Genomic DNA, 15791 nt, shown 5'->3' with positions numbered 1-15791 from the left:
GATCAAGTCCCAAGTTGTCAGGCTCCCTATTCAGCGGGGTCTTCTTCTCCCTCTCCCTTTGCCCCTCCCCCTGCTTGTATTCTCTCTCTCACATGTTCACTTTCTCTCAGATAAATAAAATCTTAAAAAAAAAGAATGAAAAAGAACTATAGCTGAAGGTACAATATAAACAATTAAAAATTAAAATGATTTTCCCATATGCTTTCCAAAAGTTCCTTTTTTCCAACATGCAAAATTATTTTAAAGTAAACAAATGCATGTTATAATTAGTGAGTGTGAAATTTTAAAATTAGAATTATTTAAATAGAGCTGAAGTTTTTTGGAAAATTTAATAAATTATATTAAATATTCTTATTAAAATATGATTCTCATTATTAGTGTTCAATGTCCATGGGGTTGTTAGGGTAAAGAATTGGTACACTTCAAGCATCTTGCATCTAGACAAACATATATGAATTTAAGAGAAATATAAATTATTTAACTTTGTAAAATGTTCCTCCCAAACCAAGTGCAAATGTTGCAAATACTGCTGTAATCTATGAGCGTCTCCCAAACACAAAAAGCAAAATAAAATAAAATAAAACAAAAACACTCAGAAACTCTCTGGAAAACAATTCCTTTTTTAAAAAAGATTTTAAAAACTTATTTTATAGTGAGAAGGAGACAGCATGAATGGGATGGGCATAGGGAGAGAGAGAAAGATAATCTAAAACCAACTCTACAGTGAACGCAGAGCACCACATAGGACTTGATCCCAGGACCCTGAGATCAGCACCTGAGCCAAGAGTAAGTCGCTCAAGGAAATGTGCCACCTAACCACCCCGGGGAAATGACTCTTTGCGCAACAATCTATTGCATTGATGCTATCAGAGAAGCAGGGTTTAACACATTAATTAATTTGTCCTTTCTCTTACCTAAGCATTTCTGCATGCCCATCCTCTCTGTACTAGTTTGTATGTAGGAGCAGAGGTGGAAAAGCATGTCGCTGGGATCCAGTGTTAAGTAAGGAGAACGATCAGTGTGGTCCAATTCAGGGGGCCCTGGGCAGGGACCCCTGCAGCCTTGGTCTAAGGGTAGGGCTGTTCATAAGGTCACTTCCTACTAGGTCTCAGCCACAGAAAGGCCTTCCCTGACTGTCCTGGCTGACTGCAGGGGTGGCCTCCTCCCACCTCAGCCATCCTCTAGCAATGAACACTCTGGGAAATCACATCTTATCTTATTTGCTGATTGTTTATTATCTCCCCCCCCCAAAATGGACTTTGTAGTGTCTACTTTATATACTCAGCAATTATAAGAGAGCGTGGCATATGACAGGCCCTCCATAACTATTTGGTTGGTAGTTGAACACCTCTGACTTTATAATTCTGTAGGGACAGCAGCCAGGTTCATTTATTTTTGTAATGCTTTAATGCTTCCTGGGACGTCCCAAGATGGTGAATGGGGCTAAGAGAGGTTAGAGGCTTGGCCTCTAACCCAGTGTAAGAATTGGGGCTTGAAACCATCACTCCTAACCAGAAAATGAGGGTTTTTTCCTGTATACTGCTAGAAGGAAGAAGGGGGCTGAGAGCTGGTGGCCGCCTTGGAAACAGAAACCCACGCCAAGGGCGCGTGTCTTCCCCTAGGGGGCAGTGGCTGCACACGCGTGGATGCCTCCCCGACTTGGTCAGACCCTAGAAGGTGGTGATGAGAGCCCACACCTTCATCTTCACCTTCACGCAGATTCCAGAAGGCCCACAAGACATTCTGATCACATGAAGCCTGTAACACCAGCTCTGTAGATGTCAGCTCTGTGTTTCCAGAAAGGATGGATTCCCTGCCTGTACCCCATCTTTGTCCAGGTAGAAAGTTAGAATGTAGAGCAAATACATCTCTGTTCCTTTCTGCTTTTCAGATACCTTATTGCTGGTGTTTCTCAATGTACACAAATGTTTTGTTGTGGAGGGCCTGTCCTGGGCATCATAGAATGCTTAACTGCATCCTGGACCTCTGCACACTAGTCACCAATAGTACTCACAGCCCTCTCCCCGACACACACACACACACATACACACACACTGTTGTGACAACCCAAAATGTCTATGGACTTCACCAAATGTCCTGGGGGGAAGGGAGGGGTGAAATCACCCTGGTTGGAGAATCCCGGCCTTGTTGTAAAACACCAAACCCAAGCTGCCTGTGGAGTAGATGTTCCGGAGTTCAGTTGTGAGCTGAGGTTCAGGAGACGGCTGAGGAGGAATTCACAAATGTTCTCAATGGAGGATCTTGCGATTTCCGTGGAAACTTTTCTTCCAGCAACAGTTAAATTTTTATCATCTCCAAATGGCAATCAGAGGCAAATTAAGTGGTGTTTATCCTCCTGGCTATGAACTCTAAACCGAGCGCAGGGGATTTGGGTGGTGGTGGTGGTGGTTGTTTTGTCTGCACGGTTCTTTAGTCCCCGGGAGTCACTGATCTCCCTTTGACTGTTGTTGTTTCTCACTCGGCCTCCCCCTCTACCAGACAGGCATAATGACTGGCAATCATCACATCGCAGGGCAAAGTGGTCGGCTGCCACCCCCGCAACGCAGGACTCAGCCGGTCCCCAGAGCCTGCTCTCTGGAGCCATTGCCTCTTTTGTTTTGTCAGGGGGACTGCAGTTTTGTCTCTTGGCTCTCGCTGAATGAAGGGAACCTTAAAACATCATGTGGCTGCAAATGGCTTCGTCTAAGCTGGAAGGAGCAGTAAACAGGAAGTCAACAGCACAGGCGAAATAAAAGTGATCAGTCAATTAGACTGTTAGAACGACTCAAATCCCCCCCCAGGCGTCTTTGGGCCAAGCCGGGCTGCGCTAATCAGGCTTGGGGACACAGGCCCGGAGCCGACCCGCAGGGAGGCCCACAGGGAGCCACCAGCGCTGCCCGCGCCAAACGGCCCTGAGAGCCAAGGATCCGCCGGGAGAGGCAGACCAATGCGGCCCCCATGCATGCGTGGAAATCGTCGCAGCCAAGTTGCAGGACTTACATGACAATTTTTTATCCTTTCCTGGACTCAGATGAAAGGCTGCTCTGTGAGTGGGGAGTACAATTGCCCTGGCACTCCGGCCCACATCTGGCTGCGTCTGTGGGACTCCAGATTTTCACATTCAGGAAGAGACGACCCCCCAGTGTTCCAGAGACAGCGAGGGCACTGACTCTCCGACTGCACCTCGGAGTCTGCTCCTCAGGACCCTGGCCGCCCTTCCCGGCCACCACCCAGCCCCTCTGTCTTCCCTGCCCAGCATCCTGACGGGCGGCGCCCGTCCCGACCAGAATCACTGCCACACCGGTTTAGATCCTGATCCACCCTCCCCAGGACTCTTTGCTGAAAGCAGCATCGGAGGGAATTTGGGGAATGATATAAGACTCCTTTGACGTCAGTCTTAAGGGATGGGATGCCTCGAAAAACTGAGGGAGAAAAAGAGAGAGCTACTACAGGGTTGGTGTCTTATTTCACAAGGAAGGTCAGATTGTGCAGACGGGGAGCTTAAGGGCGGGGAGGGTGGGAGGGTGAGGAAGGATGTAGGAGGTAGCAAACTAGTTTGAAGTCAAAGGTTAAGAAACATTTTAAAGCCAGTTTCTAAAGGCTTCCTGGGAGAAGCAGGGCATGCAACATGTTGACCACTATGATGAAAAAGTAACCCTCTCTTCAATCCCTAACCCCCATGTCCGTTGATTCTGTCACAGGCTATTCTGCAAACACCAGCATGCAAGTGGCCAGGGTTGTCTCCCTACCAGCAGTTCCACTGTGGAGAGTGGAGACATTTTCAGGAAGGCCCCCAAGAAGACTCATGTTCTACATGATGTAAAAAAACAGCATGATGGCAGAGCCCTGCCCTGAATGTTCCGAACTAGAGTCGTAAGCAAGTTGTTTTCCAACAGTTGACACCCTCATGACTAGACTAGAGAATAAGGATCCCACCCACATGTGGGAAGGTGATTGGCTTCCAGCTTCTGCTTCAGCAAAGGCCCCCCTTCCTGGAGACACTCTTGTTGTCTGGACTCTGGGCTGCTGTATCCATGAAACTTCCATTTCCCAGATAAGCTAAGTGCCACAACTTGACCCAGCCAGTCATCATGGACAACAGATGAGCCCGTGAACAAGAGCCTCTGCCATGTGTCTGGGCTGTGTTCAGTCCTGTGGGTCATGTTAAAGAAGCCAAAACAGTCCTGGCTTCTGTGAGGCCGAGTTCTAGTTCAACACACAAGGCTAGCAAACATGCAAGGCCGAGAGCATAATAGAAGGCCATGTGATCATCCTGCCCTCAGTGAGCTCGAGCCTAAACATTTAGGTTGAGCTTGGGACTTCATTAAAGAATATCTCACATTGTGATTTAATTTGTCCTGTCTTACCCTGTGACTTATAAACCCCTCCAGAGTAGGAAGCACAATTTACCTTTCTTAGAGTCTCATCACACACACACGCACACACGGACACACGTGTGTGTGTGCGGCTTCTAGAACTGCTGTACACTGTTAGTTTCTCATTATATTGTTACTGAATGCTTTAGTAAGTATGATTGTGTAGAACAGAATATGATTGCAGCAGGGGTTTGTGTAAGGGAGCAACCTGGGTGGGCAAGAGGAGCTGGAGTAGGGAGACTTCACTGGAGATGCAAGAGGCAATTGACAGTAAATATGCTGTGGTTCTTTTTTTTCTTTTGAAAGTAGTGATTAAAGATAACATTTAAAAAATTATAAAAGTGTACATATTCATTATGGAAAATTTGTAAAATAAAGAAAAATATAAAGAAGAAAATTTAAATCACAGATAATTTGACTCCCAGTCATATGTAAACGTACAGAATATATAATTATACACTTGTAACAAGCACTAGGAAGGCATGGATACAGAAGAGAATAATGGAAGACCCGAACTTGAATAGGGAGGCTTTTCTGGGGCTATGACCTTTACACTAGGACTGAAGAGTGGGTAGGGGTTGGACAGGTGAAGAGACGAGAGAGAGTATAAGAGGCAGGTATGTGTTAGGGAATAGAGTTTTTAAAAAGGTAAATGAGGCACACCCAGGTGGCTCAGTTACTTAGGTGTCTGCCTTCCGCTCAGGTCATGATCTCTGTGTCCTGGGATGGGTCCTGGGATGGAGCCCTGTATCAGGCTCCCTGCTGATACTTCTCCCTCTCTCTCTCCCCTGTTCCCCCTACTAATGTGTGTGCTCTCTCTCTCAAATAAAAAAAAATAAAATCTCTTAAAAATAAAATAAATAAATAAATAAAAAGGTAAATCATACAAATATAAAATGAACATATGCCAAAAGTTGTTTCTTTTAACTCAATTAATGAGATAACCATTAAGATGTTACAGATGTTTCATAGGAGAATGCCAAGGATATATATACATAGATGCCAAGTTGGGTGAAGGAAATCAGTTGCCCCTCCCCTGGACAGAATTTACTAGCACATGGAAATAATCATTCACACTACTCTCAGTTATCTACAGCTTTCAGACTTATAAACTAGCCTCACAGAAAATGAAAGAGGGAGATAACCAGGATAGGTAAGCTAGTCAGGACACCCACGAATTCTTTTTCTCTCCTTTCAAAGGCTTTTGTGTTTTTTCCTGACATGTGCAAAGGCACTGGGGAAGGAAAGAGCTTACTAGAACTGAAGAAAAGGAATGTTTTTAAGATGTAATGAGCAAGGAGGAGAGTGGGTTGAGATGGGTGTCATGGTGTATATCCCGGTTTGTAGCCTGCATTTTTCATTTAACAATATAGGGTGAACGTTTCTCCATAACATCCAATATCCATTCTAAGTAAGATTCTTTTTTTTTTAGGTTTATTTATTTAAGTAATCTTTACAACCCAGTATGAGGCTCTAACTCATGACCCTGAGATCAAGAGTAGCATGGTCCTTTTAAAAAAAAAAAAAAAAAGATTTAGGGCAGCCCGGGTGGCTCAGCGGTTTAGTGCCACCTTCAGCCCCGGGCATGATCCTAGAGACCCAGGATCGAGTTCCATGTTGGGCTCCGTACGTGGACCTGCTTCTCCCTCTGCCTGTGTCTCTGCCTCTCTCTCTCTCTCTCTGTGTCTCTCATGAATAAATAAATAAAATCTTAAAAAAAATTTATTTATTTTAGGGGTGCCTGGGTGGCTTAGTGGTTGAGCGTCTGCCTTTGGCTCAGGTCGTGATCCCAGGGTCCTGGGATCAAGTTCCACATGGAGCTCCCACAGGGAGCCTATTTCTCCCTCTGCCTGTGTCTCTGCTTCTCTCTTTCTGTGTCTCTCATGAATAAACAAATAAAATCTTTTTTAAAAAAGATTTATTTATTTGAGAGAGAAAGTGCACACAGGCGAGTGGAGGAGAGGCAGAGAGGGAGAGAGAATCTCCAGCAGACTCCCTGTTGAGCATGGAGCCAGAAGCAGGGCTGGATCTCAGGACACTGAGACCATGACCCCAGTTGAAATCAAGAGTCAGACACCCAACCAACTGAGCCATCCAGGCGCCCTATCCTTAGGGTAGATTTCTACAAGTAGAATCTCTAGATCAAAGATTATTTAAAGGTGTTAACAAAAACTGCCTTTTATTTTTTAAATAGATTTTATTCTTATTTATTTGATTGAGAGGGAGAGAGAGAGCACAAGCAGGGGGAGCTGCAGGCAGAGGGAGAGGGAGAAGCAGACTTCCCTCTGAGCAGGGAGCCTGAAGTAGGGCTTGATCCCAGAACTCTAGATCATAAGCTGAGCCGAAGGCTGATGTTCACCCAACTGAATCACCTGAGTGCCCCCCAAACACTACTTTTTAAAAAGGCTATCTCTACACTTAATGTGGGGAGATGGAGTTGTATGCTCTACTCACTGAGCCAAGTGCCACAACAAAAACTCCTTTTCAATGAAATGTTTTAGGAAAATAATGGGGTGAGGAGAGGTAGAAGCTCTGATAAAAGCTAGAAGGCCCCTGTAAGAAGAGGGTGTGAGGTGAGAGGAGTCTGAACTAGGCAAGCGGAGGGAGAGGGAGAGAGGGTCAGAGGGAGAGGTGTTTAGAAGCAGCAGCAAAGTGGTCTGGGTGTGCAGAATGGAAATGGGGGAAGAGTAAGATTTGGGCTTGTATTTGCCTTAGACAGACTTGGAAATGGGTATGTTTGGAAGAGAAACTGATTCGAGGGACATGGAGGGTGTGGGGTAACCATAGGAGTATTCAGGAGGGTGCATCTGGGTGGCTCAGTGGTTGAGCGTCTGCCTTTGGCTCAGGTCGTGATCCGGGGTCCTGGGATAGAGTTCTACATCAGGCTCCTCCCTGTGAGCCTCCTCACAGGGAGCCTGATTCTCCCTCTGCCTATGTCTCTGCCTCTCTCTCTGTGTCTCTCATGAATAAATAAATAAAATCTTAAAAAAAAAAAAAAAAAAGAGCACCCAGCAGCATCGAGACAGGGTCTGGGCTGGAAAGGTAAATTTGGGAGTCACACAGATATCTGCTAGTTGAATCCAGGAGCCAGGGGATGTCTAAGTGAAAGGAGCCCTTGCAGAATCTGCATCATCAGATTTGCTCCAGCAAAGGAGCAAGCAGGAAAGAAGAAGGTAAGGAAGCCTGTGCAGGAGGTGGGTAACTAACAATATTAAATTTTACCATGGGGTCAGAAAGGATGAGGGCTAAGGAAAAAAACCATTGTATTTGGCCAGAAGAAAGTCATAGTGACCTTGACAAGAGAAGTTTCAATAGAATTGTGGGGGCGGAAGTCAGCGGTTAAGGGAATAGGAGATGGAGGCATTGAGTGTCGGCCACAATGTGGAGGATTTTGGCAACAAAGGAGATAGAAAAGTCTGGAAATTAGCTAGAAAGGAGGAGAGTCCAGCATCATTGTGTGTGAGTATGTGTCTTGCTCATATTCCAACCCAGCAACTTCCGTCTGCCTTCCCACACCCCCCACCACAGTTTCCTCTGCTTATTTTTCAATCCTAAGTATTTTTTCAACCTCAGATGATATTATGTGGCTTCATGTGACAAGCACTTAACACAGAGCCCGCGCATAGTAAGTGCTCAGTAAGTGTTCGCTATCGTTACTATTTTTATTAAGAGTCCTTAGGAACAAAATGTGCAAAAAGAAAGGAAGGACAGTATGCCAGGGAGGGATAGAGTACTGGAGATGTGGTTAAGGAGGGGCCACTGTCCTTAGCAGCGAATCTTTAGAAACATAATAGGCTTTTCTTCTTTTCATGGCCTTAATTCTAGGTCTAGTGTTGGCTTATTTTTTTTTTAAGATTTTTATTTATATATTTATTTATTTATTTATTTATCCATGAGAGACACACAGAGAGAGGCAGAGACACAGGCAGAAGGAAAAGCAGGCTCCCTGCAGGGAGCCCAATGTGGGACTCCATCCCAGGACCCTGGGATCATAACCTGAGCCAAAGGCAGATGCTCAACCACTGAGCCACCCAGGTGCCCCTCTTGTTGGCTTAATTTTAAATACCCTTTCTAACTGAGATGTCCTAAAAGAGCCTGCCATTTGTCCGTCTGCCTGTAGCTTTGTGACACTTCTCGAGGATTTCTCTCTGCATTCACGTTCATGACTGTGGGGTCAGTCTGAGTTGTAGGTCTGGCCCTGCCCCCTTGGAACAGTGGAAGAGACCAAAGAACTCCCCAAGGGACAAGATTTGGGAAGAGAATGTGCAGAGGGGAAATAAGCAAACACCAAATGTGTGAGCAAATCGCAGCAAGTGCAAGTGAGGGACAGAAGAGCCCAAGAGCCCAAATCTCTGGCAGTGGACTGAGTGATATCACGGCCAGTCATCAACAGGGAAGATCTGGGAGAGAGCAAAAGCCCAGAGGGTTCTGTTTCCCGGTGAGGGTGTAGGAACAGGAGCCAAGGAACAGAGGGGTCAGACCTGCTTTTCCTGTTGCAGGATGACAGAATCAATCCACACTGCAGCAGGGCTGTGGAGAGAAGGTACAATGACTTTATTTTGTCTGTAACTTTGCTAGCCTTCCTCCTCAGTCCTCCTCACCCCCACTGGTTAGAAGGAGGAGAAAGTAACTAACTGTCCAACTTAGTTTAAAGCTTCAATAATTTAAACAGTCCCCTTTGAGTAGAGTTCAGTCTTTCATGGATAAAAATTCTCCTCCTCCATCTCACCCTAAGATAGCGTCTGAGTCATAGGGGAAGAGCCCCTTGTGACTTACTAGAAGGAGGCCCTCAGATGCATCCTTGGTGTCCTGGGAGATTTAGTGAACTTTCCTGTGTCTTCCTGGTTGCTCTGATGGCCTTCTCGGGTAAAGTGGAGGCTGTTTGATACATGCTCTGGCCTCTTTTGGCTTGACTAGAGCTCAGCGCACTCCCAAATAAATTGACTTGGCTCTCCTGTTGCTGCATGCCCCCCAGAGGTCTGTCTGTGACTGCCATTGGGCCGCAGTGCCAAGATTCTACCCTGCTGCCCTGGCTACAGAGACACCCATCCCAGTGATAATTCTTGTCTTTCTCTCAGCAACATTGCTGGTTGCATTCCTTTTCAGTAGCAGAAGTCCTACTGTTACAAAAGCTGCCCGTCTCATTGCTTGATTTTATAACTGGGCTAAATGTCAGCCTGGGGGGAGGGTGTGTTGGAGGGGGACATCTGCTATTAAGGCGACCTATGTGATGAGACATGAGCCCCCTGAATTCCCCTGCATCGAATGATGCTTTGGACCGACCAGTTACATTGGCGTCTGGTGGACATGGCTGTTTCCAGCCAGCCCCACAAACCTGAGAGTCTTTTATTTCAAACCTTCTAATCTCTGCGCTCAATGAGTATGGAAAGTGTTGCATGTGGAAATTGCCTGGGCGACTGGGGGAAACGTTGCCAAAAGAGAAACTTTCCAGTTCTTAGCTTTCAAAGTGTGCACTGTGCCATATGTCATGAGGTAATACGGATTCTCTGAATGGGGGCGCCACCGCCAATGAAAGCAGTGACTTGACAGTCAGCAAATACAGTTCTAGTCACTAATCAGAGGCAAAAGAATTGCTAAGAAAGAGCAAAACAACAGGCCACGAAGAATCTAAACAGCACAAAATGGAGGGAAGCTGCCCTTATTTAGGAGGACAAAATAAGCTCCAAAGTGTTCCTGAGGCAGCCGTGGTAACGTTAACAGATGCCATCTGGAAATCAACAAAACTCAGATTTTATTTTTACTGATTTGCACCGAAAACCAGTTCCAGCCAGGGACTCTCAAACTCAGAAGTCTCCAACGGGGCACTAAGATATAAACAATCATTTAGCAAAATCCGTGGTCAAAATGACAGATGAAGGCTGCTGTCTTGTCCTCTTTGTTCAAATCAAGACATGAGGTCAGACGTGACCAAGTGCGTGGAGAAGTGAGAGTTTGCAGTGATGCATTTTAAATAATTTTTAATACATAATGCCCAGCCTCAGAGACGGGCCAAAATTATCTTCAAGACTTCATTTCCCTCAAATATCCGGTGCTCTCATTCTGGCCCCCACCGATTACTGTTCTTGAAAGATAATAATTTAATGGATTTGCTAGTCCTTTCCTCAACTATCCTACTGTCTCCCCATATTTACATGTAACAGGCCTTTTCAGAGATATTGGTATCCCCTGCTTTTAGAAAGTTCGCTTTATGCCACTTCACTTTTACAAAAGACCCGTTTTCACTAACTGAAGGAAATTCAGATTATGTTTGCTTTTATGAATGAAGGTAGAAAGCAAAATAAAAAATAGCATTCAGCATCTGTTTGGCGGCAGCCACTAGTGAGGCAGTGCACTCCCTGGGCCGAACTCCTTTCCCCCAGGAGTCACCTGAGCATCTCAGCATCAAGCCGCCAGAGCTTGAACTATGTGCTTATGAACAACTGTGCTTATCTTGACTTATTTTGTGCATTCATTAGCTAGATGTGTCCTAAGGTATCAGAAAAGCCCAAGATAGGATATTTTCAGGATCCGAGAATGTTCAAAATTATCAATGGTAATTGAATTTCTGGGGAGTTTTCTTGGTTTGTTTCGCTTTACACCATTTCCTCTTACAAAAGGTTTCATAGGAACATCCTACTTTCAGATATTGGGGGGAATACCTGTAATACCTTTGAATGAATGGGCTTGAAGGGGTAAGGTGGTGGTGGGCTTGAAGGGGTAAGGGGTGCATTTTGTGAGTTGGTAGGTACATCTCTCAAATCACCACTCTGCAGACAGTTGTACACGTGAACATTCCCTGGTTTAAGGCTCGTTGTAACTTCCTTTGGCTGGGCACCCCATCTCCTTCCATCTTCTGGTGAGGTGTGAGCAGGGGTATCTGTGAAAGTCTTGCCTTCTGTTCAATGCAAAGCACAAACTAGTCTATGTTGTTGGTGGAGAACAATTAGTGCAGGTTTCCTGAGTGAAAGACAGGCCCCATGCATAATTCCCTGCCTGCGTATGGCTATTTCCAAACAAATTTTTCAAGCAGAAGACCTCAGCTTCTCAGAGAGCCTCCATACCTGGCTTCTTTCTCTGGCCCTGCCCTGAACTGGGATTCAGCAGGATCGCAATTCCATGGCTGCCTGGATCCACTTCAGTGCTTCCTGCTGCTTCATATTGGACTGTGGGTCATTCCTGTGCTGGGGAAGGTCACAGACTTGTTAATTAGATGGAAGGCAAAGACAGACAGGATACAAATTTTCCTAGAAGGACACCAGCATGTGTGATGTCAGTACCATTTTCAACTTTTAGCAGTGATTATGGCCACCACCCTTTCCTGCTTCCTGAGGACAACAGTTCAATATGACTTCCAGCACAATTAAAATAGACAGCTTAGGCTGAGCCAAATTTAAGCAGGGTGGAAGCCTCAGATCCACAGCACTGATTTTTCCATTTGACTACTGCAGGGGGTGCTCAGACAAAACCACAATGGGGAACACATATGATTTCCTAGTTTTATTTTTATTTGATATGAGGTATATTTGCATGACATTTTATTTTCAGCAAGCACTTTTACATTCATAATCTCTTACCAGAATCATCCGAGGTAGGTAAGGTGATGATTAATCTTTCCCTTTGATAAATAAGGTGTCTGAAGCTCAGAGAGCTCCCACAGGTAGTAGCAAAAACGTATAGCTAATTCCAGGTTTCCTGGCTCCTTGACCCTATTTCTATCACATCAAATCACCATTCATTACAACCCAGAAAGAGCTGCGGGTGGGCCAAATCCCATCAAATCTGTTCATATGGACATGTGTTTTTTTTTTTTCTGCCTGGCATCCCTTCCTTTGGGAACCACCCAGCCCCCAAATCTGCAGTATCCATCTACTTTGGCTGTGGTAGAACTTACCACATCCCTAACTGTAGATAGGGAACTATAAACCTGGCCAATCAGAGAATTCTGTTATCCTGGCCACATGATTGGCTCAGGCATGAGCACATGATCTAAGCTGGCCAATCACAGTCTTCTCTGGGTCTTTTGTTAAAGTTCTTAGGAACAATGTATTCTTTTTTTCTGGATTCTTCCTGATATGAAGCAAGAGTCTGATTGGGAATATAGGCAAGCAAAAGCTACCAGAGCTGAGAAATGGAGAGGGTCCTGATGTTTTTATTTGACACACTGAGTCCAGCTGTACCTGAAACTCTTCAGTGAGCCAATAGATTCCCTTTTCACTTAAGCCAATTAGAATTGTATTTATGACACATACAAATGCAAAGAAGTTGTTGATCAATAAAATATTGATCAAGAAATATTGCCATTTCTGTCTCTCCTGGAACTAGGAAATTGCCTCTTCAAAACTGTTTATTTGTAGGGGCACCTGGATGGCTCAGTAGGTTGAGCAATCAACTCTTGATTTCATCTCAGTTCATGATCTTGGGGTCATGAGATTGAGCCCCCACATTCCCCATCAAGCCCTCCTTCAGGCTCTGCACTCTGCTCTAGATTCTCTCTCTCCCTCTGCCCCTACCCCCACTCACATGCACACACACACCCTCTCTTTTTCTAAAATAAATAAATCTTAAAAAAAAAAAACTGTTTCTTTGTAGTACACTTTGTTCCTTTCCACAAAAAAATTCTGAGGCATCTTATAAAAATAAATAGACAAAATAGGCAAAAAGTCAAAGTCAAAGGGTAAGTTTCAATTAAAAAATATTTTAGAGATAGAGAGCACTTGTGTGAGTGCAGCATGAGGAGGGGCAGAGGGAGAGAGAATCTTAAGCAGGCTCCACCCCCAGCACAGAGCCTGAACTGGGCTTGATCTCACAACTTTGAGATCATGACCTGAGCTGAAATCAAGAGTCAGATACTTAACTGACTGAGTCACCCAGCCACCCCTCAAAGGTAAGTTTAATACATAAAATACATATTTTATTTATATATATAATATATATGGCACAATTTTATATTAAATTGACAAACCATTTTTAAGATTATAATACCAAGTATTGTTGAAGGTGCTAGGAAATAGACACTGTTGAGGAATTTATAAATTGGTGCAAATTTTGTGGAGAGAAATTTGACAGTGCTTATTCATAACCAGTGCTTGTCCTTAACCAACAATTCTACTTTTAGGAATACATATGAAGGAAATAATTAAATAAAAAAGGATTATGCAAAGATTTGGGTGTAGGAATGGCTGTTATAGTCACCAATAATTGGAAAACAACCTGGATATCTAATGACATCAAAAATAATATGTCCACCTATTAAATACCATATATTTATTAAAATAATGATATAGACTTTTATTTACTGATCTGGAATAATATTCACATATTGTGGAATGGCTTTGGAGGAGCACACCTAAATTTTCCCTAGGCCACAGCAAGATTCATATTCTATTCATATTCATATTCAAGATCCATATTCTTAACCCTATGCTTTTTTTTTTTTAACCCCATGCTTTTTAACAAAACAAAACAAAAACCCTATTCATTGGTTGTGGTAATTAAAATAGGAAAAATATAGAAATGGCAAAAATTGCCCTTCTATTTTTTACAGTTTGGGTATTCTTATTTGGGTCATATTTGGTTCTCCATAAATACGTGGTTAATTATCCCCTCTTGGACCATGTGCTGTCAATACACTCTCCATTTTCAAATACTTCACTAGTATTTGAAGATTATTTATTGCCAGTGAGTTGAGTTTCAAGCATTGTCTCTTCTAGACCACTGGTCACCAAAATGTGTATATGCTTAAAACAAACCACTAGGTTTTAAGAAGAAAATTTTAGCATTTCTATTTATGAATAACTTTTTTATTTTCTATTTCTGTTATTTTTTTTAATAATGGATGTAATACAACTGGATAATATATAACAAATAAGTGTACAAAGATTGCTAAATAGTTTTGATGATAAAGTTGTGTTCTGGTTATCTATTGTTGTGTAACAAACAAACTGGAAGCTGAGTGGCTTAAAACACCGTTTTATTTTGTTCACAATCTTGTGGATCAGAAATTTGTGAAGGACTCTCCTGGGCAGTCTATATCTTTGCAGCATTGGTTGCAACTCAATCTAGAAGATCCACTTCCAAGATGGCTCCCAAGTTGGCTGGCAACTTGGTGCTGGCTATCAGTTGGGGGCTCAGCCAGGGTGATTGGCTATGGGACGGGGGATCTCAGTTCTTTTCCATATAGCATCTGAACTGGGCTGCTTGGGCTTCCTCACAAAGTGGTAGCTGGGTTCTGAGAGAGAATATTTTATTTTACTGTTATTATTTTTAATTATTTTTTGGAGATTTTATTTACTTATTTGAGAGAGAGTGAGAGCACAAGAGAGAGAAAGAGAGAGAGCACGAGGGGAGGGAAGGGCAGAGAGTGAAGAAGACACCCTGTTGATCAGGGAGCCCAATTTAGGGCTCAATCCCAGGACCCTGGGACCATGACCTGAGCCACAGACATTTAGCTGACTGGGCCACTCAGGCACCCCCTGAGAGGGAATATTTTAAAAGACAAGAGGTCTTTTAAGGCCTGGAGCCAAAAAATACCAAAGTATCATTTCCATTATATTCTACTGGTAAAAACTATTCAGGAGTCCATTCAAGATTCAGGGGAGAAGCATAGAACCTATCTCTCAGTGACTGGTCCGTCAAAGAATTTGTGACCATCTTAATTTAAATTTTTTTTCTTTTTTTGTAACTGGCTTTATAAGTAAGTATCTTGTTACCCAATAATGGAAAACTTAACATGTTCAGTTTCACAGCAAGAAAATAAGGTTTTTAAAATCAGATGTCATTTTATGGGGCACCTGGGTGGCTCAGTCAGTTAAACGCCTGCCTTCATCTCAGGTCGTGATCCCAGGGTCCTGGGGTCAAGTCCCGTATCAGTCCTGTCCCCCTGAAAGTCCTATTCAGCAAGGAGTACGCTTCTCCTTCTCCCTCTCCCTCTGCCCCTATACTCCTCTCACACTTGTTCTGTCTCTCAAATAAATAAAATCTTTTAAAAAAAAAGTTAGTTGCCATTTTATTTTTTATTTACTTTTTAAAAGATTTTTAAAATTTATTTATTCATAGATACACAGAGAGAGAATGAGAGGCAGAGACATAGGCAGAGGGAGAAGCAGGCTCCATGCAGGGAGCCCGACGTGGATCTCCAGGATCACACCCCAGGCTGCAGGCGGCACTAAACCGCTGCGCCACCGGGGCTGCCCTAGTTGCCATTTTAAAATGAAGTATCAGTTTAGCCTACGTTTTAAAACTTTTAAAAACTTTTTTTTTAAGATTTATTTATTTATTTATTTATTTATTTATTTATTTATTTATTCATGATAGACACACAGAGAGAGAGGCAGAGACACAGGCAGAGGGAGAAGCAGGCCCCATGTAGGGAGCCTGATGTGGGACTCGATCCTAGGATTCCAGGATCATGCCCTG

At 43.7% G+C, this 15791-nt stretch overlaps 1 long non-coding RNA gene across 1 annotated transcript; it reads right to left on the bottom strand.

The window, feature by feature from the left end:
- Positions 1-8421: 8421 nt before the first annotated feature.
- On the bottom strand, positions 8422-12273 carry LOC140605526 (uncharacterized). The gene is made up of 3 exons (XR_012008179.1): positions 11951-12273; positions 11438-11557; positions 8422-8906 (listed from the first exon to the last, which is right to left on the bottom strand). It is a non-coding gene; the product is annotated as an uncharacterized lncRNA (long non-coding RNA).
- Positions 12274-15791: the final 3518 nt, after the last annotated feature.

This window comes from Canis lupus, chromosome 15 (assembly GCF_048164855.1).
Source record: "Canis lupus baileyi chromosome 15, mCanLup2.hap1, whole genome shotgun sequence".
Classification (NCBI taxonomy): Eukaryota; Metazoa; Chordata; class Mammalia; order Carnivora; family Canidae; genus Canis; species Canis lupus.
Note: the sequence above shows the minus strand (reverse complement) of the source record. Positions and strands in the feature narration are given on the sequence as shown.